The following is a 24,447-nucleotide window of genomic DNA, read 5'->3' as shown; positions in this document are numbered from 1 at the left end:
TCACCGTTTCTATTAATGAAGATTGTTACACCATTGCTTTGAAAATAGAATGAGTAGATATGAAACTTTTATTTTAGATTTGACGCTTCGGTCGATCCTTCATGCAGAAAGGGTAGCTTCGATCGGGATCGATAATCCAAAATTTAATACGGCGGTAAACACGAACAAGCAAAAATGTCATCAAGAAAGCAGAAAGTGTCTGTTGAGATTCTTGAATTTATTTCTCCTGATGCAAATAGGAAAAGTCTGTTTATTTCTGGTATACCTTACATGCTAGAGGATGCGTTAGTGGTACGTATGCAGTACTTACTTCACAGGGAACCGATAGAAATGGTTCTTGGGCTTATCCAAATTTCTGCCACTGTTTTTAAAAAAAGTTAAAGGGTAATTCAAATTCAATGGACTGTATGTTTTATTGAAGGAAATTGTCTGCATTGATTGAAAGCAAAATTAATATGACTGACATCTCCCTGCCCCCCCCCCCCCCCCCCCCCCCCCCAAATAAAATGATGCCTTAAGTTAGAACATGGGCTTAATTTCTCCCTATAAGATATTGTAAACAATATTATAGTCTATAGTTAAAATATAGTATTGCATACAATATTTTTAAATGAGTGCAAGCCTCTTTACATAGGGCACACATACTGTGAGATATACTATTATGGTAGTCAGATATTTCAGCCCAAAATGTTGACACTTCAGCCCAAAATTTTGAGGCACGTGAGTGACGTGACTTCAGCCTAAAGGCATTTCAAGCCCATTTTTTCCATCTTAGACACTTCGTCCCAATTTTTTTTTTTTTTTTGCCTTATATCACCCATAGTTACTATAGTTACATTAAAAACATACAGTACAATGACACTTTGGCCCAGATACACTTCGACCTAACAACAAATCGCCCCAAATGTTAGATATAATTATACTTTTATGTAAAATACTTGAATCTGATTGGTCGAGAAGCATTTGAAAAAAATATTGTTACCCTCTGAGAACAGAAAGCACGCGCCCCAGGGTGATAATATCTAGCAACGGGTAACAGTACTTAACAGGTGATATTATAAAAATTATCATATGCGTCAAATTTATGAGCGTACTGTTCGCCGTAGATTGTTAGACGAAGTCGTTTGAGCATTTGTAATAGACGCCAATGCCTGCATCGATATACGAAATATCACTGACATGACTAGGATTGATCAAATGTCAACAGACATAAGTTTTCATGCCTTGCTGTTTGTATAACATTCAGTATTATTATATAAATATTGCATGCAGTTGAGGGTAACATTGAAAATTTTCACCCCTGAGAAAACCATTGTCAACCGAGGCATAACCGAGGTTGACAATGGTTTCTTGAGGGGTGAAAATGCAATAGTTATTTTATTACTGAATGTTATGTATACAACAGATCCTAGGCAAGTTGGTATTGAAAAGAGTGATGCTATCACTTTTAAATAGAGTGTAATGTTTCACAGTATAACATACTATTAATCTATAATTATAATATTTTATTTGTATCAGGAGCTTCTTTACTCAACATTTTCAAAATATGGCTTGATGTTTGGGACACAGGTGTTTCCTTACGCACCTCGCCCCCAGCAACTCTCCCCTCCCTCCAGGGAAGATAAGGACAGCAGTAAACAGCCTGGTTACTATGCTTTTGTGAATTTCTACCTGGCCATGTCTGCTCGGCAGGCAAAAGATGATCTTAATGGGAAAATAACTCTTCATGGTGCAGAGTGTAAGGTTGGTTTTGTTTGTTTTTGTATGTTGTTTTACATCCCATTGGAGAATTTGTCGCCTGTAGAGATGTCACCAGCTTCAGGTGAAATGCCACAAATTTTTACCCATAGGCATGACACACAGGTCTGTAGCAGTAAGGTTGTTTATCGTACCAATGCTTTCTTTGACAGAGGACCTACATTTCAAGGTCCTAACTGAAAGACTCATTACTTTTACTGCTAACGCCAGACACTTAGCAAAGAAAATTAAGAAATAGTCACTACCTATGTTAAATGTCGAGAGTTTGACTCAGCTTAGGTTAAAAGAATCAACCCCATGCCACCACTTGACCAATGTAAACAGTTGGTGAATGAATAGTTTTTATATATTCATGTATATATCAGTATACTGTTTATGAAAATAAACCTATCTTACTATGATGCATTCTTGACATTCTTATAACTCCACATTTAAGATAAGTTTTGAAAATATATATATATGCCTTGTTGCACGAATACTAAAGATTAAATTGTGAGCATTTGGTTGTGATACTATATATTTACACTATACCATTGTTACAAAATGAATACTTAATATGAATCATCTGGTGAATGATGAAGAATGGCTTACAATAGTTATTGTGTACAACGTACAGTATGTGTTCTGCATTTGTGAAGAATAAAAAAAACATGTATAAATGTTAAAATTTCAACAGATTACATTTGCAAAGAGGAAGAAAGAAATAACAGAGAAATGGGCCCTTCACTTCAGTAAATGTCAAGATGTCGCCAATCATTTCCTTGGGTTTAATGGTTGGTCCGTATCGCACAAATACGTAAGTACAGTCTGATGATATGTTGATATTCATACACTGTACTTATTACACAAAACCATTCAAGATGTGTAGTGATCTCCTATGTTGTCTGATAAAAAACGACGAGATCAAAATACACATGTACATGGAGTACACTTTTAGGACAAGGTAAGCCTTTGCAGAAACATTTTTATGTACAATTGATAAGCAAGTGAAACATATTGATTGAATGTCCAGATTGATGTTTCATTTACCCAGAAAAACAAGTACTGCTACATGCTGCAAACAGATCTGATAGCTATCATTGAGTGACTGACAATACCATACATCAACTAACACAGCAATATACAATACCTGTAGTTTTAAAATATATGATTGAATTTCTAGACAGATAGTGAAACCAGCCCTACAGAGCAACATATGTACAAAGTAAGAGAGGTGTGTGTTGTCAGACTTGATCTGAGGACTGATCGACTCTATGCAGAGGGACTAGGAGCGTGGGAGGAGATCTACAGCACTAAGGGTATGTGACAAAGTGCTTAAACACAAGTTCTTTGTATCTGGTAAGTTACACATGCCAATCCAACACAATTATTTATCTGCATACACCCTGGGATTTTTTGTTCTAACAGTGCATTGGACCCGATCAAATAGTTTTAATATGTTTATAATTAAACATTTGTTTGCTAATCATGTTAAATTTTACCTAAAGAAATAGATTCACAAGTAGTTTTTAATTTTGAATGTAATTTACATCGGTATCAAAACTGCATTGTTTTTAAACTGGTAAGTATGGCACGCCAAATTCACAAAAATGAGCTAAACATAGTTTCACAGTTGATAAACTAGGTTTATCGACTGTAAACTATAGTTTACGAACTGTAAACTATAGTTAACGATTCATTAACTATAGTTTTCATCCGTAAAACTATATTTAACGGTTGTAAACTATAGTTTACAAATGCTAATCCAAGTTTATCTGTCTTGAAATAAACGTTAACAATAGATTTTGCTGATAAATACAGATTCACATTTGTAAACTATAATTTACATTCGTTAACTATAGTTCACAATTGTTAATCCTAGTTTCACAAATTGTGATACTATATTTATCAGACTTGTAAACCGTAGTTTACAATCGTGAAACCGTATTTATCAGATAAATTATGTTTTGCAATCGCTAATGATTGTTTTCATTGTTAATTATAGTTTACGCTTGTGAAACATAGATTATCTGTTAACTATGGTTTACAGATGTGAAATATAGATTAACGTCGTTAACTATAGTTTACAGTGCGTAAACTATAGTTTACAGTCGATAAACCTAGTTTATCAACTGTGAAACTATGTTTAGCTCATTTTTGTGAATTTGGCGTGCCATAGGTAAGATATATAAAACTAATTACAATTGTAGCCGTTCATTTTGAATTAATGTTGTGCGATATCACAAATGCATGAATACCATACCTCCCCCCCCCCCCCCCCCCCCCCCCCCCCTTCCATCTCCATTTTCTTTGACATAATCAATGATCATTATTTTCAACCTCTGTCTGGCTTCAGAGAATATAGGCCACATGTATCACCATATAATCACAATAAGGTTGGCATAAGTTAATTGATCTATAAATCAAGATCTTAATTTTAATCATTTTTTAATTGATCTATAAATTAATATCTTAATTTTAATCATTTTTTAAAGAAAATTGAATTTCATAATTTTTTAATTGCATACTCTAGATCTCCTCTGAGACTCCTGAAGACATTTTGTCTGTTGACATATTCCTGTTAACCATGTTTGAATACAACAAAACAATATTATTAGTCATCATACTTTTATCATTTTTTTCTGGAGGGGGGGGGGGTATAAAAATGAAACTTCAATTTCTTGAAAACTGGCAGTTAAATCTAAAGAGAAAATGCACATGTATATTAATAATGATGATACAATTGTATGTAAAGGTCAATTTAAAAAAAAGGTTTCTATACAGCCATATAAATTAAATTATAGATTTTTTTAAATCAATTTGGGGTCCTTGAGGGCATACAGGTAAAGAGTAACATACATATATACAATATATAAAAAACAATATAAAAGATTGTTGGTTAAGAAATTCCGGATGGAAGAGTTATCTTTCCTAAAATAGCAAGACTCAAACAACCTGGTACCTTTTTGTAAGAAAATCATACAATGAACTTCTCTAACATCTGTTATGGAAAATTCAGTTGTTAACACAAGAGTCAAAACAGGCTACAACAGTAGGATAAATATGTGTTCAAAGAATTTTGAGGAAAAAAGAACATGTACACTGGCAACACACACAAAGAAACATCTGTGAATTTCAGACTAAACCAAAAGAAAACAAATAAAGACTACATATTGAATTAAAATGGCGCGCGTACACACACACACACACAAATGCTAACACAGCAATACACACTGCACTAATCTATTTCAAAGCAATACATACAAATATATACAATATATAGTAATACATGGTCACAACATTACTAACACAGCAATACACACAAATATATACTGTACATAGTGATATACTGAGACTATTTCACAGCATTCTATACCTTTATGTAACTATTCACCTGATGTAGATGGTTATGTCATTTAAATTTGAATAAGAATGGTCCATTACAAGTGACACCCTAATCTGCCGTGACATTCTCTATTCCATTTTAAAACATAAGCAGAATTGAAATCCTTTTACATGCATGTACAAAATATATGATATATCTTACAACAAGAATTTAAAACACCATTTTATTTTGCGAGTATCATACAATGATAAGGATTAAGTGACAGACATAGTCTGTGTAGTCCTGTCCTTACACATCCTATGGCCGCGTTAAACCTAAGACATAAACTTGTGGTAGTGGTTGCTTCTTCCCAGATACTTGGCATATAGAGGTGAGAATCATGGGAATCTTGGGTATGACTTTAAAAACGGAGGTCTCGTATCACAACAGACATTGACACAATAAAGAAACTAAGCGCTAAGCATAATGTTAGCCCTAAATTTATAGTACTTCAAGTTTTTTGTGTTTTTAACCAATTTATTTATCTCTGTCAAATGTTTACCCTTATGTAAAGTGTTGAAGGGAATTTCAATTAAATGTACTTTCATCAAAAGAAGAGTTCTGTATGCGGGTTCCTAAGCTACATTGTATTTGCGAAATTATGGTAAAATCAGTTTTAAACTAAAGACAATGAAGTTTAACTGGAATTTTCACCATTTTAACAAAGGGTCATTCCCTCTTCATGTTGAATTAAGTTTATTTTTATACCCCCCGCAACAAGTTGTGGGGGGTGGGGTATACTGGAATCGGGTTGTCTGTCTGTCCGTCCGTCTGTAGACGCAATGGTTTCCGGGCTCTAAAAGCATTATCCTTTCCACATACCATCACCATATCATAGATATGGGCTACCCATGGGATGAAGATGTTCCCTATCGATTTTGGGGTCAAAAGGTCAAGCGCACTGGACATCGAAGTAACAATATGGTTTCCAGGCTCTAAAGCGTTATCCTTTCCACCTACAGTCACCATATCATACATATGGACTACCCATGGGATGAAGATGTTCCCTATCGATTTTGGGGTCAAAAGGTCAAAGGTCACGTGCACTGGACATCGAAGTAGCAATATGGTTTCCATTTAAATTCTTTAACGGCTTTTTTCATTGCATGGAGATGCTGTGTTCCTAGATACAATCATCCCATGGAAGCTTATGATGTAAATTATACTTACTTTGGTATGTAATCCTTCACTAGAATTAACTTCAACAACTTTGTATTTGTCAGTTGCATACATTGAGTCTCCTATATTTTATTAACCTGTTCACTTGCCATCCAGTGGTGTGTTACATATCCTTCAAAAAAGGTCCCCCTTCAAAGCAAAGATCATAATAAAATGCACATTTAATTTCATCTCCTATCCATTTCTCCCTACAAACGAGAATACCCAAGGTTTGTCATGCCATTTGTTTTTTGCACTCAGAAAAGAGGTAGTGTATACCTATTACCAACACCCTTTGGGAGATTGGGGTAAGCGGGGGGTATTCTTAGTGAGCATTGCTCACAGTACCTCTTGTTTCTATTCAAAAGTCTGACTGAATTGTTGATGTTTTTGACAATTTTCATAAAAAACACTGAAAATCGCTATCCTTGTAGAGTTATATTTGAAAAGTTTTCAAAAAAGAAAATTTTCTTTTTAGTATCAGACTATATCGACATGGAAAGTATACTGAATATCAGAGCAATAGAAGAATGTCTAAATTCAAGAGTCAGAAATGACCATTATCAAACTTAGTCCTTTGCCTGTGCAATAAGTGTTATATGCTGTCAAGCAATTTTTACCTGATACAGTCTCTTGGAAATGTGATCATTTCAAGTGTTTTGTAGATCCTACCAGTAGGGGAAAGGCAGTTTGTAAGTCTAAGAAATTGGCTTATCAGCGTGCTGTGGAAAATGCATTTTCCAAGGTCATCATTATTGTCTTATCAAATGGAAAGGTCACTGTAGAAGTGGATACCACAAGGCCAGAGCTGTTATTAACAGAGAAAATTCTGGATGATGAAAATGTTCTGAAGGTATTTTTTGACTGACTTTGCATGAAGTGTTAAGTATATACTGTGTATTCCTCTATTTAAATAGGGGTATTCTCGTGGGGATCTGGTTTAGAATAGGTCTTCAGTACCCCTTTCTTGTTGTAAGAAGCAACAATATGGGGTGATCCTTCTTATGAGACTGCAAAAACCAAGGCCACGTGTCACAGAAGGTGTGGCACATTAAAGGGAAAGGCAACCCTAACCACATATTTGCTTTTATGAATAAAGTATTACTTACTGTATCGTAATTGACAGTCTTTAACAACAAAAATTCTTGCTTAACAATTAAATCAATATAATCTTATCATGTATTTTAAATTACCCGCCGCTAAAAGAGTGGCCATTGAAGTTTAATTTATGACGTCACACCGTCTATTCCGGTTTATTTCATCAGCAGCAAGTGGAAACATGACAAGGCACGAACAGTTAAGTTTGGAGCCGTATAGATTTTGAACCCATAAAGTCCAAAATATATGTAATTCAAAGTAAACCCTTTTAAAAAAAATACATATTGTACCCTCACTGGTTATTATAAGTTCTGTTATAATAACCAGTGAGGGTATTTTTTTAAGGGATTATTTTGGACTTTGTGAGTATGCAAGACATTGTTGACATGCATTAGAAATATTTTTAAGAAAAAAATAATTAAATCAACTCATGTAGATTATTCTATTCGGAGGGGGGGGGGGGGGGGGGGGTCCTGAACCCAAGCACCCGTGGATGATCTTAGAATCTCATCAAAACCGGAACAGACGGTGTGATGTCAAAATTATTGATTTTCGTGGTCTTGAATACAAAAGAGTTACACATCATGGCTGCCATAGATCGCGGGAATTTCAATTTTTGACGTTTTAAAATTAGTACTGAAACTTATCTAGGCTATATATCAACAGAATTGTATGACAAATCTTTATCATATGATTAATCTTATCATTTATCATGTAAAAATCTTTTGGGTTGCCTTTCCCTTTAAAGATCCCTCCCTGCTGAAAGGCTGTAAGCGCCAAGCATAGATCTAAACTTTGCAGCCCTTTAACAGCAATGGTGATGTCTCCATATGAGTGAAAGATTCTGAATTGGGACATTGAACAATATATAATCAATCTGTTTGGAGTAAGTTTATTGTTTACAATTTTTCTTTTCTCTTGATTGCAATTTCTAAGATTTTAGAGAATTCCTCTAAGTTTTATAAGTCCGTTTTTAGACTGGACATATTATGGTACAGCGATGTCTGTCCATTCGGGGTTTTCTGTTTCTATTTTCATTTCTCTTTCAAATACATGTACATGTATCAAGCTGAAACTTGCTATGTAGCTTCTTTGTGAGTCACTTTAGATCATGGTGCAATTTTAATCCATTTCGACCTCTCTTGCTGGAGTTTTGCCCCTTTATTAGAAAACTCATGTTTTATGGAGGGTAATGATTTGCCCGGCTAACTCCTCCCATAATTTTCAGATGAGGACCTTCTTGTTTTAAAGAGTGTTAGTATGGTTATTGAAGATGTGCATGTTACAAAGATTTTGATTTCCTTCAATTTTTAAGAAAATTATAGGTTATTGAACTTAGTCAGTTTTGAGGAATTATTACATAGAGAGTACATGATTTGTTCTGTTTTTCCTTCCACAGTTTTCAAGTGAGGACCTTTTTATTTTATAGAGTATTTGTATGGGTATTGAAGATGTGCATGTGGCAAGGATTTTGATTTTTTTCATTTTTTGAGACAATTACAGGTTGTTGAACTTAGTCCGTTTTGGTGAAATATATTAGATAAAGGGCATGGTTCGTCCTATTAACTCCTCTTGGGTATGGAAGATGTGCATGTGGCAAGGACTGATATTTTTCAATTTTTGAGAAAATTTTGCGTTGTTGAACGTGGTCCATTTTGAGGAAATATTATATCAAATAAAGGACAAACCATGTTTATTTTGATTCTCAACAATATTTATTTTTCTTTGATGCTTAAATTATCTACAGGTTGTTGAACTTGGTCAAATTTGTGGAAATATTTTACACACAGAACTCTTGGTTTGTCTATCCACCTCCTGTCACAGTTTTTAAGCTAGGACCTTTTATCCATACAATGCAAAGAAAGTAATTTGTCTCAGCCTAACTCTTTTTAACTCTTAGTGCCATAACTTCTCTTGCATTATTCATGTACCTTAAAACTTTACAAGGAAGAGGAAGGCCCAGTATTGTTCATTATTTTAATCAATCTTTTACATAGATGCAATAGTCTTTAATCTGTATTATTTTTCTCGTCAACCAGGTTAATGACATTGATGCAGACACTGTTATGTTTGATGATGATGATGATGTCACACTCAGTGAAGTTCCAGAGGAGGATATTGATGCTGCCAATCTCCACATCCTGCATGAACTAGAGGAAGTTTAATGCTGCCAGTCTCCACATTCTGCATGAAGTAGATGAAGTTTAATGCTGCCAATCTCCACATTCTGCATGAATTAGAGGAAGTTTAATACTGCCAATCTCATTCTGCAGGAACTAGAGGAATTCTAATGCTGTCAATCTCCACATCCTGCTTGAACTAGAGGAAGTTTAATGCTGCCAATCTCCACATCCTGCATGGACTAGATGAAGTCTAATGCTGCTATTCCCCACATGCAGCATGAGATAGAAGACAATCACTGTCATTTTCCACACATATTGTACAAACCATAAGAAGATGGATATGACTAAATTCCACATACTGCATGGACTAGACATAATATGATGTTGCAAAATATCCCGTGCTGCATGAAGGAATGTGATCTGATGCTGCTAATATCCACACACTACATGGAGTAGAGGAAGTCTAATGCTGCCACTTTTATCTACACTACTTGTACTTCATATTAATCTAAGGGAATTCTGATGCAGCCAATATTGTACAGACTAGAGAAGTCTATGTGCATCACTCTTCAAAAAAGCATTGACTAATACCTGATAATCAAGATGTTTACTAGTGCCTCTAATCTCTTGAAAATACAAAAGTGTGATTAGTTATTAGTAGCAGACTAGGCTCAGAATCACGCAGTAAATAATGTCTGAAAAAAGGCTCACTACATATTCTATATAAAGCTTTGTGTTTATATCATCTTGAAATTCATAATACATGTGTTCAGTAGTTTTTGATAGACTGATTTCTATGAAAATTGATTTGTACACATTGTTTTAGAAATATGTTGAGTACATTCAAGAATAATACTGTATATTCACATTTGGGACATGCCCAGGTAATCTGAAAATTCAAATAAAGAATCCCTAAAAGTTTCTGAATTTTGTTATTGAATTTAATGATAAATTCTTTCTTTCAGGATTTTATAGACTGGCTCTGTCATTGTAATTTGTTTATACAATGTAGATAAAGACCTTAAACATAATCTGACACAGGCATCTTTGAAATAATAGAATAATGAGTGAAAATATGTTTAGGGGAATTTGGATGCTCAGTGGTTAGAGCGTTCAGTTGTGGAGCATGAGGACTCGGCTCTGATGATGACCCCTTGATTGTGACTTTGTATACACAGGAAAGATATCAATGCTACCTAGGAAATTTATTATAGCTTTCAATGGTGTGAAATTTTTCCTTAAGACAAGTTTTGTTACCATTAAAAGCTAATATGTATAGTTTGTGTAAACAACACTACAATCTTACGCAAAATCCATATTTTATATGACGAAGTGATTTTTTCGCAGATATTTCGGCTCTGATGACGACCCCTCGTTTGTAATATTGTATACGGTGGAAAGATGTCAGTGCTACTTAGCATTTGACTCAAGATGCAGGGGAACGGCTTGACCGCAGGCTGCAGAGTGATGTCCAAGTTGGTCTGGACAAGTTGAAGGTTGTAGATTCCTTCTGCTACCTCGGAGACATGCTTTCTGCAGCTGGTGGCTGACCTTGCAATCACTACGGTATGTGTGTGAAGACCGCTTGGAAGAAGTTCAAGGAGCTGCTACCGGTCCTTACATCACACCACCTGTCGTACAAGACCCGTAGTCGAGTGTGTAGCACTTGTGTACGGAGCGCTATGCCAGTGAGACCTGGGCACTGACCAAGCCAAATCTCCATCGCCTACAGCACAATGACAGGGTCATGATAAGACAGATCTGCAGCATCAAGCCAGAAGATATGGCCACTGTAGGTTCAATTGAATTGCTGGAGTGGCTTGGTCTTGATGACCTCGACCTCATCTTAAGGGAAAGGAAACTCCGCTGGTATGGCCACGTTGTCAGATCCAGCAGTGCAGTCAAATGCGCTCTCAAAGTAAAGTTCCTGGTAGGCATAGAATTGGTCGCCCCATGATATCATGTCGAGAACTGACGGAGAAAGATTGAAGAGAATGGAAGCTCTCTACTGCCAACCCTCATGATCATAGACATTTGAGATCTGCTATGCGTGCAGCTAGCCAGATACCTGGAAGGGGGCCACTAGTGTGGACAATACCCATACATCTACACATAAATAAAAAGGAACCGACAACAACAAAGCATTTAACACAGAAAGTTTTAAAAATATTTTCATCTAGTCTTTCTAAATGTTTAAAAAGTGCCGGTGGGGGAAGGGTTAAGTACTTGCATTCTGAGGGAGGAAGTGGGTGTTTTCATTTGTTTTATGTCCTGTTGGGATTTTTTCACCAATATTGAGACGTCACCAGCTGTAGGTGATGTACCACAAACTCAGACCCATGCTTACCACTCAGGGATGTTGCAGTCAGGGTTCTTTATAGTGCAAATGCCTGTCGTGATACAAGACCTCCGTTTTTAGCACACATGAGCTTTCCTGATCACATTTTGTCTGTCTGTCCGTCTGTAAACTTATAACATTTTCGAACCACAGAGCTTATCTTAGCCAAACTTCCCACAAAGCCTGTTTGGGTAAAAAAGATTCAAGTTTATTCAAATGAAGTTTAGATAATTAAAAATTAGTAAATATTTTATGGCATCGTTTAAAGTCTTCCTCTCAAGAGCCAATGGGCCAATTCCAAACAAACTTGGCACAAATCATCTTTGGGTAAAGGGGATTCACATTTGTTCAAATGAAGGGCCATGCTCTCTCCAAAAGGGAGATAATTGAGAAAATACAAAACTAGGGTGGGATCTCAAGAAGCACTGGGCCAGAAAAGTCAGAAACTTACATGCAAGCATCCTGACATGGTGTAGATTTCAATTTCTTCATATCATGGTCCGTTGGAGTAATGTGGGGCCACAATAGGGAGTCAGAGTTGAACATGAGGATATAGGATAAATCATCTCGAGAACAGCAGGGCAATAATTATTCATATTGATATGCAAGCACTCCCGGGTAGTGCAGATTCAAGTTTAAGTTGGGGTCCTCACAGGTAGGGTGGGGCCACAATAGGGAGATTAGTTTCACAATGGAATATATAGGGAAGATATCAGCAAGGTCATGAATACTCGTATTAATATGCAGGCACCCCCTGGAAGTGCAGATTACAGTTCGTTCTGCTCATGACTCCTGGGGTAGGATGGGGCCAAAATTGGGGATCCATGTTTTACATGGGGATATATAGGATAAATCTTAAAAATCTACTTCTCAAGAATAACAGGGCCGTGATTACTCATAGTAATATGTAAGCATCTTTAGGTATTGCAGATTCAAATTGTGATCCCCAGGGGTAGGGTGAGACCACAATAGGGGATCAAAAGTTTTACTTAGGAACATATAGGAAAAATCTTCTCAATAACTGTTGGGGTATCAAAGTTTTATATAGGAAAACATCCTTAAAAATCTTCTCAAGAACAGCAGGTCAATGATTAATCATATTGATTGCAAGCATCTTTGGGTAGTGTAAATATAAGTTTGTTCAATTCAGGGCCCCAGAAGTAGGATGGACCCATAATAGGAGATCAAAATCTGATACATGTATGTGAATTAGGGAAATAAAACAAATTCTTTTGAGGATTAGCAGGACTATAATAAATCATATCAAAATGCAAATATTCCTGAATTGTGTTGATTCAATTTTTTCATGCCCCCAAAAAGTAAGGGGGGGGAGGTGCATACTATTTTTGTCCTGTCTGTCTGAAACTTGAACCTTAATTGCTCATAACTTTTGGATGGTAAGTGATAGGGCTTTCATATTTTTATTCCTTGTGACAAGACCTTTTTGTATCAAAGATTTTGAGTTTGACCAACTTTTAAGAAAACCTAACCTAGGCAATATCTTCTGAACTATTTAAGGTAGAGCTTTCATATTTAGTGGATAAATTCCTTATGGCAAGTAATTTAATTTTTGACCATGTGACCTTGGCCTTGAAGTTTGACCCAAATTAAAACTTACCTTAACCTTGCTCATAACTTGAATCGCAAGTCATACGTCTTTCATGATCATGTATGTAATCCTTGTGACAAAACCTTTCTTTTGGTACCAAAATTGTTTACCTTGTAATCTTGACCTTTACTAGTTAACCTAAGCAATATCCTCTGAACTGTTTAAGATAGGGCTTTCACATAGAGGTTAGCTCAGTCGTTTAGTGTGTTGACTGATGATCGTTTGACTATAACGAGTTTTACTTTTTTCCCCCCAGACAACCTTCTGCTAAAACTGCATATTTTGACTAAATAAAGTAAAGTTGAAAGTTTATCAATTTCAAAATGTTATAGTACATGTATATCCTCCACTTTTCATCCAAATTTATCAAAATTTGGTCCCCCCCCCCCCCCTCCCCCTCGAAAAGTGAGGGGCAAGTGTCTGGCTGCATTCGAGAAAATTCAGGTACATGTGTGTCGTTAAATGACATGACTTTTTCCAAGTGCATTTTGCACAATGAATACCCGTGTGTGATAAAAAAAAAAAAAAAAAAATTGTTACATGTATCTTACCTAGGTAGATGATAGGAAGTTTGTAAAACGCATAATTTGAAAATTCTTAATGGTTAGTGCTGATGAAAATTCTTAATGGTTAGTGCTGATGAAAATTCTTAATGGTGAATGCTAATATAATTATTAAACAACCCTGCGACGGCCTATGTTTTGCCATTGGAAACATTTCTGGAGAATATGGCTGTTTTGTAGCATCTGCCATCACCAGCTGAATTTGCACAGTGCACTATCCGAGTAACCTCTGCAAATTATAACTCTATATTTTTTCCCCAATCTGATTAAAATCAGATCTTTGATCCGCTCCGTTATTGCTATGTCGCTACCTAACAATAACAGAGCGGATCAAAGATCTGATTTTAATCAATTGTTTTGTTTTTTACTGGATGCAAAAATTAGTTGGGAAACTATTCATTCATTAAAATATGAAACTTAGATAGTATAAGCAATTTTATTTCTTGATATCGTGTACATCTAGGCCAAGAATCGACTCCACCACACTGAGTTACTTCCAATATAAACGTCCATTGTCTACGACATAGGGGCAAAACCACCCGGATTCTGGGATCCTCTATAATATAGAGAGAATTTAGATAAATATCAATTAGATAAAAGATTGAATTCTTGCAAAATGAAATATTTTCAAGATATCCTGTTTCTTTTTTTACAGAGAGAAAGAGAAATATTTTCTGCATTATACTTAAAATCCAGTTAATTTAATTGTGTAAATAAGTCTTTTCATGACGAGTTACAAAAAAACCTCGTGTCAGTTAGGTAGAATTATTTTGAATTTTAAAAGACCGTTTAAACAGTTGGGGTTCTAACATGTGCACCGTAAATAACCCCGATTTCGTTAAAAAAAACAAAACAACATGCGTTGAAAAAGTAAATTGAAGTAACTATAAAAACTTGCCAAATTTGCATTCATTGATATTTTTATTTACTATTTTCGGTAAGTTTTATTTATTTCCTTTTCGATGAATTTGACAAACATCTTCCAATACAAGTTAAGAGGACAGGTGAAACAAAGGTTACCGATCTATTCCACTTCTTATTCTATTTAGAAGAAATGCCTACTGTAGGCTATTACGACAAGCCCTTTTACTATTTATTCGTAAAATAAGATATCTCTTTAAATAAAAGAGATATCTCTTTATACACGAGATATATCTCTATTGGTTGTAGAGATATCTCTGTAAGTTAGAGAGATATCTTTTTACGCTAGGGAGATATATCTTTAACCAAAAGAGAGATATTTTCAACTTAAAAAAAAGATATCTTTTTAAACAAAAGAGATATCTCTTTACGCTTGGGAGATATCTCTTTCCCTTTGAGAGATATCTCTTAAACCTAGAGATATATCTTAAGGAGAAATATCTCTAGTATAAAGAGATATCTCTCTATCAATGTAAAAAGAGATATCTCTTTAAATTAAAGAAATCTCTTTAAATTTTCAAAAACAGATATCTCTTTAACTTAAGAGATATCTCTTTAGATCCCCCCCCCCCCCCCGGTTATCATAATGACTTCTCCCTGTTGCATTGCCATTGATATGATGTAACCCTATTTTTTAACTCGTTTGCACTACTCTGAGCATCAAAATAATTGCAACAGACATTAAATATTGTACAACTTTTAAAAAATTTAAACTGTTAAGTTCGAGAACGAGCCATTGTGATCACCAAAGTTTAGAAAAAATATTTAACCATTATGTAGAATACATTATAAAAAGAAAAGGTCCGACGGAATGATAATTTTATATCCGATTTTAAATACTAGAAATATATATGAACAACTTATATTTTGCAAACATTTATGGACAAAAATGTGTTTTGAAAATAAAGAAAAATAATGTGTAGGCACGTGCCTACTTGAGTCTAACGAAGCTACGCCCCTGAGTGTACAAATGGCGGAAGAGGTGGTTGGGGTAACATTATGAAGTTGCCGAAAGGCTAAATCAAGCCTAGCTTACATATTTTATCACTTTATTGTCTCTGTTTTTTGTTACCTGTATACACTTCACATGCGGTAAACGCAAAATCTTTGCCCGGGATTGCAGCAATTATGCTAAGATTTGCTTTAGCGGGCTTCCGGTTTATGGAGAATTTCTTAGTATTCAAATTAATAAAAAATATTGGAAAACGATATCTCTTTCTCTTTGAGAGATATATCTTTTTCAACGATTAAAGAGATATTTCTTATACTTTGAGAGGTATCTCTCTAGGAAATCTTAGATATCTCATTAAATGAAGGAGATATCTCTCAAAGTAAAAGATATATCTCTCAGAATAAAGGAGATATCTGTAAAAGTGAAAGATTATCTCTTAAAGCATAAGAGATATCTCTCTAAGTGAAAGATATATCTCTAAAAGATAAAGAGAGATCTCTCTAAGTGTAAGAGATATCTCTCTAAGTGTAAGAGATATCTCTAAAAGTAAAAGATATCTCTCTAAGTGAAAGAGATATCTCTTTTTTAGAGAGATATCTCTTATTTTAAAGAGGTTACGTATCTCTTTCAAATAAGAGGTATCTCTTTGATTTAAAGAGATATCTTATTTTTCGAATAAATAGTAAAAGGGCTTGCCATAGGCTATGCCTGTCCACTTCTCTAAAGAGAATATACTCCGCTAGTTGTACACGTGTGAGAAAGGCGAGAATCTACCAGTTATGTTAAAATACAACTTTAGTAGACAAAGGAGCTATTGTATCAATAATAAAAAGGACAAAAAGTGTGAAGGGAAGTTAATGGTTTTCTTTTAACTTTGTCGCGGACTTTCAACCTATAGGACTCTGCCAGGAAATCGTCGCCGACTTTAATTTGGTGTTTTGTTCTATGTTAACAAGCTAAGATATCCACACAATAACCCTTTCTTTTAATTTTATTACTTCTCAAAATGAAGTTTGGACCAACTCAGGAGGGGGGTGCACGTTGGCACATTACACCATTAAACAATATCGTGTGTAGTCTGAAAATTTATTCATACGTTTATTTCGAACGAAGAACTTTTTAGCAGATAGCTTTAATGTTCTTTTGCATTAGCTTTGATGCCCTTTATATTTTTTATGACTTTACTGTATATCATTTCAAAAATTCATTCGCCAATAAGCATTAATCTATTCTGTTCAAAGTGCAAATATACTGCTTAGACTGCCGAAAATAAAATCACGCTTGATCATGACAACGACGAGAATGAAAAGAAAGATGTTCTAACCGAATGCATGTGAATGATTCTTCAGCAAGGGGGAGAGAGTTTAAATGTCTACCCATTAGACACGAGATCTTTTTCAGAAATTCATTTGATTGATCATACAATGCACAGAAAGGAAACCACCATTCCGTTAAAGTTTACATGCCGGGGTTTCATTCAATATTGCGTTGTACTATGCTTCTTGTAAATATATATCTTTGTCAAATTCAATAAAAATGAGGGTTACTATATATGAGGGTATTTAAAATCTCATAACGAGAAAAAAGAATTTCAGACCAGAGTTCGCTAAATCGTAATATTGGGGAAACTGTTTTTGCATTCTGCTAATAACCGTGTTCCCGAACGAGGACATTATATAATCACTACTGAAGATTTGGGAGTTACCCAAGCATCCCCTGGATATACCGAGACATTTCCCTCCAATATCGACGAGGGGACACCTGCTATTGAAGCTACCTGTGTGTGACGTACGATATATACATACGTTTTATCAGTGGAAACACCGCGCTGTTTCATAAGGTCAATATCTGTAAATAATGGAATGTTCGATATTGATTTTAAAATTTCCGGGTTACTAACACAGAAAATATAACGGAGGGGAAAAAAGCCTCACATATGGGACACGGCAGGTAAGTTCTAGGTAGATAATCCTTAACAGTATATTTTGTTTTATTTTTTGTTTTATATTTTATACCTTATAATATATATATAGAGAGAGAGAGAGAGAGAGAGAGAGAGAGAGAGAGAGAGAGAAAATTACTAACTTGAACCCAAGTTTTTGTTTTGTTTGCATAATGCTCGAATTATTTCCTTTTAGATTATTGAAACAGATAAATTCAATCATTCATAAATATTCATAGCCGAATTTATTTGAAAAACGAATTCACTAGTCTTCATTGAACGTGAAAAAACATTAATGGGTGTCTGCAATTCGACTCCTAGGAGACGGTCATTGTTTGCATCCTTCCAAATTTCCTCTAAACATTTGTTGAACTTAGACACTATTTCCTGGGATGTAAACGCAAAATATTATCAGGTACATTTAAAAAATATATATTTCATATCTCAACTGAATGAATAACATGCATATGAAGTTATAGGGTAAGTTACAAAGTAGTATTAAACAAGGGCGGTGTATATATATAATGAACTAGCTTGTCTATCCACTAAATTGTTTTTTATGGACGGGACTTAAAGATTCTGTTAAGACAAGATGTGAACAATGGAAAAAGTTTAAATTCTCTAAATATTGACTTTATAAACAACGGTATGCTATGAATTCGATATATGTATAATTGCTAGTCTTATAGATACCTAGTAGTATTTCAACAGCTGGGACGGGACTAAATCGTAATTACGTTGTCTAAACATGCTAATAAACTCGGTGCAAATGCATTGGAAAGTAAGAAATATTTGCTGCCAAAACGAAAACAAATTACCTTACTTCAGTGGCGGATTTAACGCGGGGCGCAGGCGCCCCCCCCCCCCCTTAAAATCTTCAAATTTAAGGTAAATCGTGGTATCTTGTTTAGGAAAAATGTACTAAACGATAAAAGAAGCAATAATTTCTTCCACTCCCGGAGAAATTAATTTTTTCCAAAACTCGTTAAAATTTGCGTCATTTTATTAATTTAACCTTACAAAAATGATAGAAAATAGTATAAATGACTAAATAGGAGACATATTTCAAGCCCTATAAAATCGGTAAAATCCAGACCCCCTGCCTCATAATGTGGCGCCCCCCGTAACCACAATTCCTGGATCCGCCCCTGTACGTACTTGACATAGTCATTAATTGTGTACATCCGACAAAGATAAATTAAAGGAAGATGACGACCCACAGTACTTGTTTTATAATTTGTAACGCAGTATACAATATACCACGCTTTACAACAGTAGAACAACTAAGGTTGATTTTCAAAATGACCAGGTGAAAGTCTTACAAAAGTGTGTAAATATGGCTTCACGTCGTGAAATGTTTGTATTCTTCGATACTTCGCGCTTTCTATATGTTTGAGATAATTACATGTCACTCATACCAGAACTTTCTATTTGCAATTCTAGCAGCGATTTCCGCAACAGAGACACACCATGTCTTGTTAAAGGCCACACATCTTCCGACGTGGCTTCTACGTTCTCAATATTGTGAAGTGTCTAAACACGCTGAAGGCTTTCATTAAACTGTCAGACGAAACCTATGACACGCCAAATTCACAAAAATGAGCTAAACATAGTTTCACAGTTGATAGGTTTATCGACTGTAAACTATAGTTTACGAACTGTAAACTATAGTTTACGAACTGTAAACTATAGTTAACGATTCGTTAACTATAGTTTTCATCCGTAAAACTATATTTAACGGTTGTAAACTATAGTTTACAAATGCTAATCCAAGTTTATCTGTCTTTAAGTAAACGTTAACAATAGATTTAGCTGATAAATACAGATTCACATTTGTAAACTATAATTTACATTCGTTAACTATAGTTCACAATAATATTGTTAATCCTAGTTTCACAAATTGTGATACTATATTTATCAGATAAACTATGACTTTCAAACTGTAGTTTACAATCGTGAAACCATATTTATCAGATAAACTATGTTTTGCAATCGCTAATGATTGTTTTCATTGTTAATTATAGTTTACGCTTGTGAAACATAGATTATCTGTTAACTATGGTTTACATATGTGAAATATAGATTAACGTCGTTAACTATAGTTTACGGTCCGTAAACTATAGTTTACAGTCGATAAACTAGTTTATCAACTGTGAAGCTATGTTTAGCTCATTTTTGTGAATTTGGCGTGCCATAGAAACCACATTTTTAAGAAAAGATTTGGTATTGTATTGTTTATTTCCAAAAGCAGTACTGCTTATAGGTTGGTAAACATTTCGATATTTTTGATAAGCCCGCATTCTTTCAGAACGCCAAGTATTTGTAAAAAGAGGCTAAATGGTTGATGATATCATAGACCAAAATATTAACATTTGTTTGGACCACACAGAGTTAATATTGGTTATCCTGTATTTACAAAACACTCAGGAGGCCATGTAATGTGTGAATTGATAATGCGCTCTCCATGTTAGGATTATTTAGATATAATGTACTTCCACTTCACATTGCTAATTATTCACCTTATCACAAAAAGTGTCAGGATGTTTTGGGGGCGTTTCCCCCCATTTGTATAGCTGCTGAATTGTAGCGCTGGGGGGGGGGGGGGGGGGGGGGGGGGGTAGGCCAAGGTGGTGAACTATGTTATGAATTCCTTGACATGAAAATCATGTTGATGCGGTGATGTGAAAATCTAGGGGAAAAGGTTGCATCATAAATGGAAGGTTGGTAGGAAAAATGGACCTGTTGCTCTCTCCGTGGTCTTTGTAACCAGAGAGCTACAGTTCGGTAGCTACTATTGGAAGTGCCATGTGGCCAAGTGAATCCGATTTTTATTATGTAAAAAAAACCCTGATGTTTCATCTTTGAAAAATGTACCATCGGTAAATTTTTTAATTAAACTTTCGTGCTTCGGAGTAACGCGTTTCCCTTACTACCCTTTCATTTAATGAATCATTTCACATCACAGATTTGGAACCAAAAAATTGTGTGACCATTCCGAGCAACAACAAAAATAAAATAAAAATGAAACATTAATTTGACATCATATTATGTTTTCTTCCACAACGTCTGTTAAGCATTGTCTTTTGTAATGATTATATCTTTTTTTCTAAATCGGCGTAAAACAACATATATTGAAGTATTTGAAGGTTACACTATATATAAAGTACACAGTAAATACGGATAGTGATCGTTTTTTTGTTTTTTGGTTTTTTTTGGTTGTTTTTTTTTTTTTGTTTTATCTTTTTCAGATTTGTAAATCAACTGAGAAAGGGCGAGTTATTGTAATGTCCATGTTTCTTACCTGTCGACATGTCCAGAGGAGGAGGCCGAAATTCTGTCGTATTGACCAAATACGGTGAACGTCCTTTAATCGACATGCCGCCACTGTCACTATCAAGCAGAGCCGATGACGACGACGTTCCCAACCACCTATTCAGAGTGCCTGGAAAACGGTCATCTCATGTATTTCACCAGCCACCGCGATCTCCTCAAGTATCGCTTACTGCACCACAACCGCAACGGCGGTACCAGGAACCTCTCATGGAGCAGCCCAATTATCATCAACATTCACATCAAGGTCAAAACAGAAGCTATTATCAGCCCCAATATCAAAATCAGCCACCACCACCACCACCACCACAAGCTCATTTTCAACCACAAGTGCAGCAAAACCATTACTCTAATTTAGCACCCGATTCTAATTTGGTTCCATATAATTATACGCACTATCGACCTCAACCTCAAATGCCCCAACCAGTGCCACAATATAATACCACATCAACACATGCACCCGTGCCAATTCCTGACCAAGTGCCGAATGGTACGCAACCAAACGAAGTCCACGTGTATTACGGACCAAATGGTGAAAGACTTCCTGGACCATTGCCGCGCCCTAGGTATCCAACGGATTTCACTTTGGAAGGGATGCTGGAATATGGAAAGTTAGTGTCGGTAAAGGTTCGAAACTCCAATATATCATATCGTGAAATTCCAGATTTTGTTTTTCAAGACTTATACAAAACCTATAGAATGATGGAGAGAACTGATGTGAAAATCGTAGCCCAGGGAGGCGAATATAACATATATGCGTCACCAAATGCGTCGAACGACACCGTGGCCAATAACCCTGGTTATGTGTATGAACAACCAGTGAGACAGGTGCCCGTCGCCGGCAACCAACGAGAGATCTACGACCCAAGACGGCGACAGTCGTATGATCCCTTCACCAAGATATACAGGTATGAACGAGACAGTTTAAGAGAACGCTACCCTCCTGTCTCCAAAAGGGGCAGAAGTCATTTAGATGATATTGATGAGGATTACGACGATGAAAGTCAACTGATGACTAGAGATACACTTCGATGAAATTTTCAGATATTGGAAAACAAATCGCTATCATCACAAACCCCTACATCTGTGTGATTAGATATATTTGTAATGAACACTCGATCATTGTATTTAGTATCACCAAGAGTTTGAGAACTATAGATACATATATCCATAAAAATCTAAATCTTAGAACTTCTCACAATATATCCTTTACAAAGGCTTCAGGGTAAACGGAATGGCTTCCAATTTTCATCTTAGCCTACCGGATTGTATCGTCGGGTACCGACGGCTGATCTCGTCTTCTACTCATCACCCAGTACAAGAAGAGATCAGCTGTGGATATCCGACGATGACTGGAATGACGACCATCAAATTTGCTTTTGTGTTGCACAATTATTCTCTCCAATATTTTTTAGTCTCACTTTCAGCAAATAGTAAATTGAGCAATGTTCAAAGGTAGAGTGAGCAATGCTCAGAATTATACACATACACTATAGGTATATGTCTCCATGACTACATACACGTAGATATGTTTCCTTGTGAGTACATAGTAAGACATTATACGTGTAGATAAGCGTCTCTTTAAGACCGTGGGTTTCCAATATGACTAAATAATTTTATATTAGAATTATACAAGTAGATGTATTACTCTATGATGACATGCATGTAAAATTTGCAATATTTTGCATTTCATTTGATTACGAAATCATAACGTATTGCTAAATTTTCAAAATCCCTATACGTATTCCCAAATATAACTATTATCTAATGCAAAACATACATTATATATGGCAAATTTCAGAATGTGAAAGACCTTATTGATATTCTAGTATATTGAAAGACCTTATTGATATTCTAGTATATTGTATTATTTTAATCAACACTACATTTCAGAGGATCATTTTGTCGTTTTAGGTGATGTGTCGGTTGAGGAAGCACAGATTCTCTAGATATGCACCCATCTCGCACAATGGTCGTCCGGAAAATTTGTTTTGAAAACTATTCACGATGCATTCTTCTGCAGCTGCACATGTACATTGTGTGTGATCGCACCACTTGATTTGATCACTATATATATAATTCACGTCACTGAAGGCATCGTTCAGAATGATGATATACAACATGTGTGTGTACATGGCTACCTACAAGTTATTTTTAATGAACCATTATAGACGAGTGTTCATTCATAACATCATTGAATATACAACGTTCCTGTTCATTAATGCCCCAGTGTTAATTAGTGAAATAAAGAGGAGAGAACATGTTGTGTTTTTGTTTTTAGCTCACTTGGGCTGAAGATTCGAGTCAGTTCTATGGCAAGCCCTTTTCCTATTTATTCGTAAAATAAGATATCTCTTTAAATAAGTGATATATCTCTTTACACTAGAAAGATATCTCTATTGGAAATTTGGTTGTAGATATATCTGTAAGTTAGAGATATTTTACGCTAGGGAGATATCTCTTTAACTAAAAAGATATCTCTTTAAACAAAAGAGATATCTCTTTATAATAGAAATATTTTTATTGGTTAAAAAATAGGGTTACATCATATTAATGGAGATGCAACAGGGAGAAGTCATTATTATCACCGGGGGATATGTTTAAGTTAAAGTGATATCTCTTTTTGATAATTTAAAGCGATATATCTCTAAAAGAGATATCTCTTTTTACATTGGTAGAGAGATATTTCTTTCTCTTTGAGAGATATCTCTAGCTTTAAGAGATATCTCTCTAGAGTAAAGAGATATATCTTTTGTTTAAAGAGATATCTTTTGTTTAAAGAGATATCTCTACAATCAATAGAGATATCTTTCTAGTGTAAAGAGATACCTTTTTTATTTAAAGAGATATCTTATTTTACAAATAAATAGTAAAAGGGCTTGCCATAGATATGGGATTTTGCAAAATCAATGATTCATTTAAATTTTGTTGGAGTCTTTTTCCGATAGTAATGTAAAAACATCTTGTTAAATATAGACATCCAATAGTATAGCAACTCTAAAATGGGTGGTCACATCACATGAGTAGAGGTATCTGCAGATATGTAGCTCTCAGGGGAATATTGGACAATACCTCTGGGGAAAAAATGACCAGTTATTGGAAATTTGAGACATTGGCGTCATTTGTAGCTGCAGAACTGTAGCTCTCTGGGTTTAACGTCCCGTCGAGGTTTTTTCATTTTTATCGAAACGTCGCCAGCTGTAAGTGTACAGCACAAAATCTGATTAGATGCATGACAATTCGAGCCATAGCGTTGAGAATACTATATCATGCCAACGCCTGTTGTAACAT

General features: G+C 35.2%; 1 pseudogene; it reads left to right on the top strand.

Moving 5' to 3' along the window:
• The first annotated feature begins 133 nt into the window (after window positions 1-133).
• On the top strand, window positions 134-23,064 carry LOC125659129 (uncharacterized; annotated as a pseudogene).
• The last annotated feature ends 1,383 nt before the right edge of the window (window positions 23,065-24,447 follow it).

This window comes from Ostrea edulis, chromosome 9, assembly GCF_947568905.1.
Source record: "Ostrea edulis chromosome 9, xbOstEdul1.1, whole genome shotgun sequence".
In the NCBI taxonomy this organism is placed as follows: Eukaryota; Metazoa; Mollusca; class Bivalvia; order Ostreida; family Ostreidae; genus Ostrea; species Ostrea edulis.
This window is presented reverse-complemented; position numbering and strand designations above follow the sequence as displayed.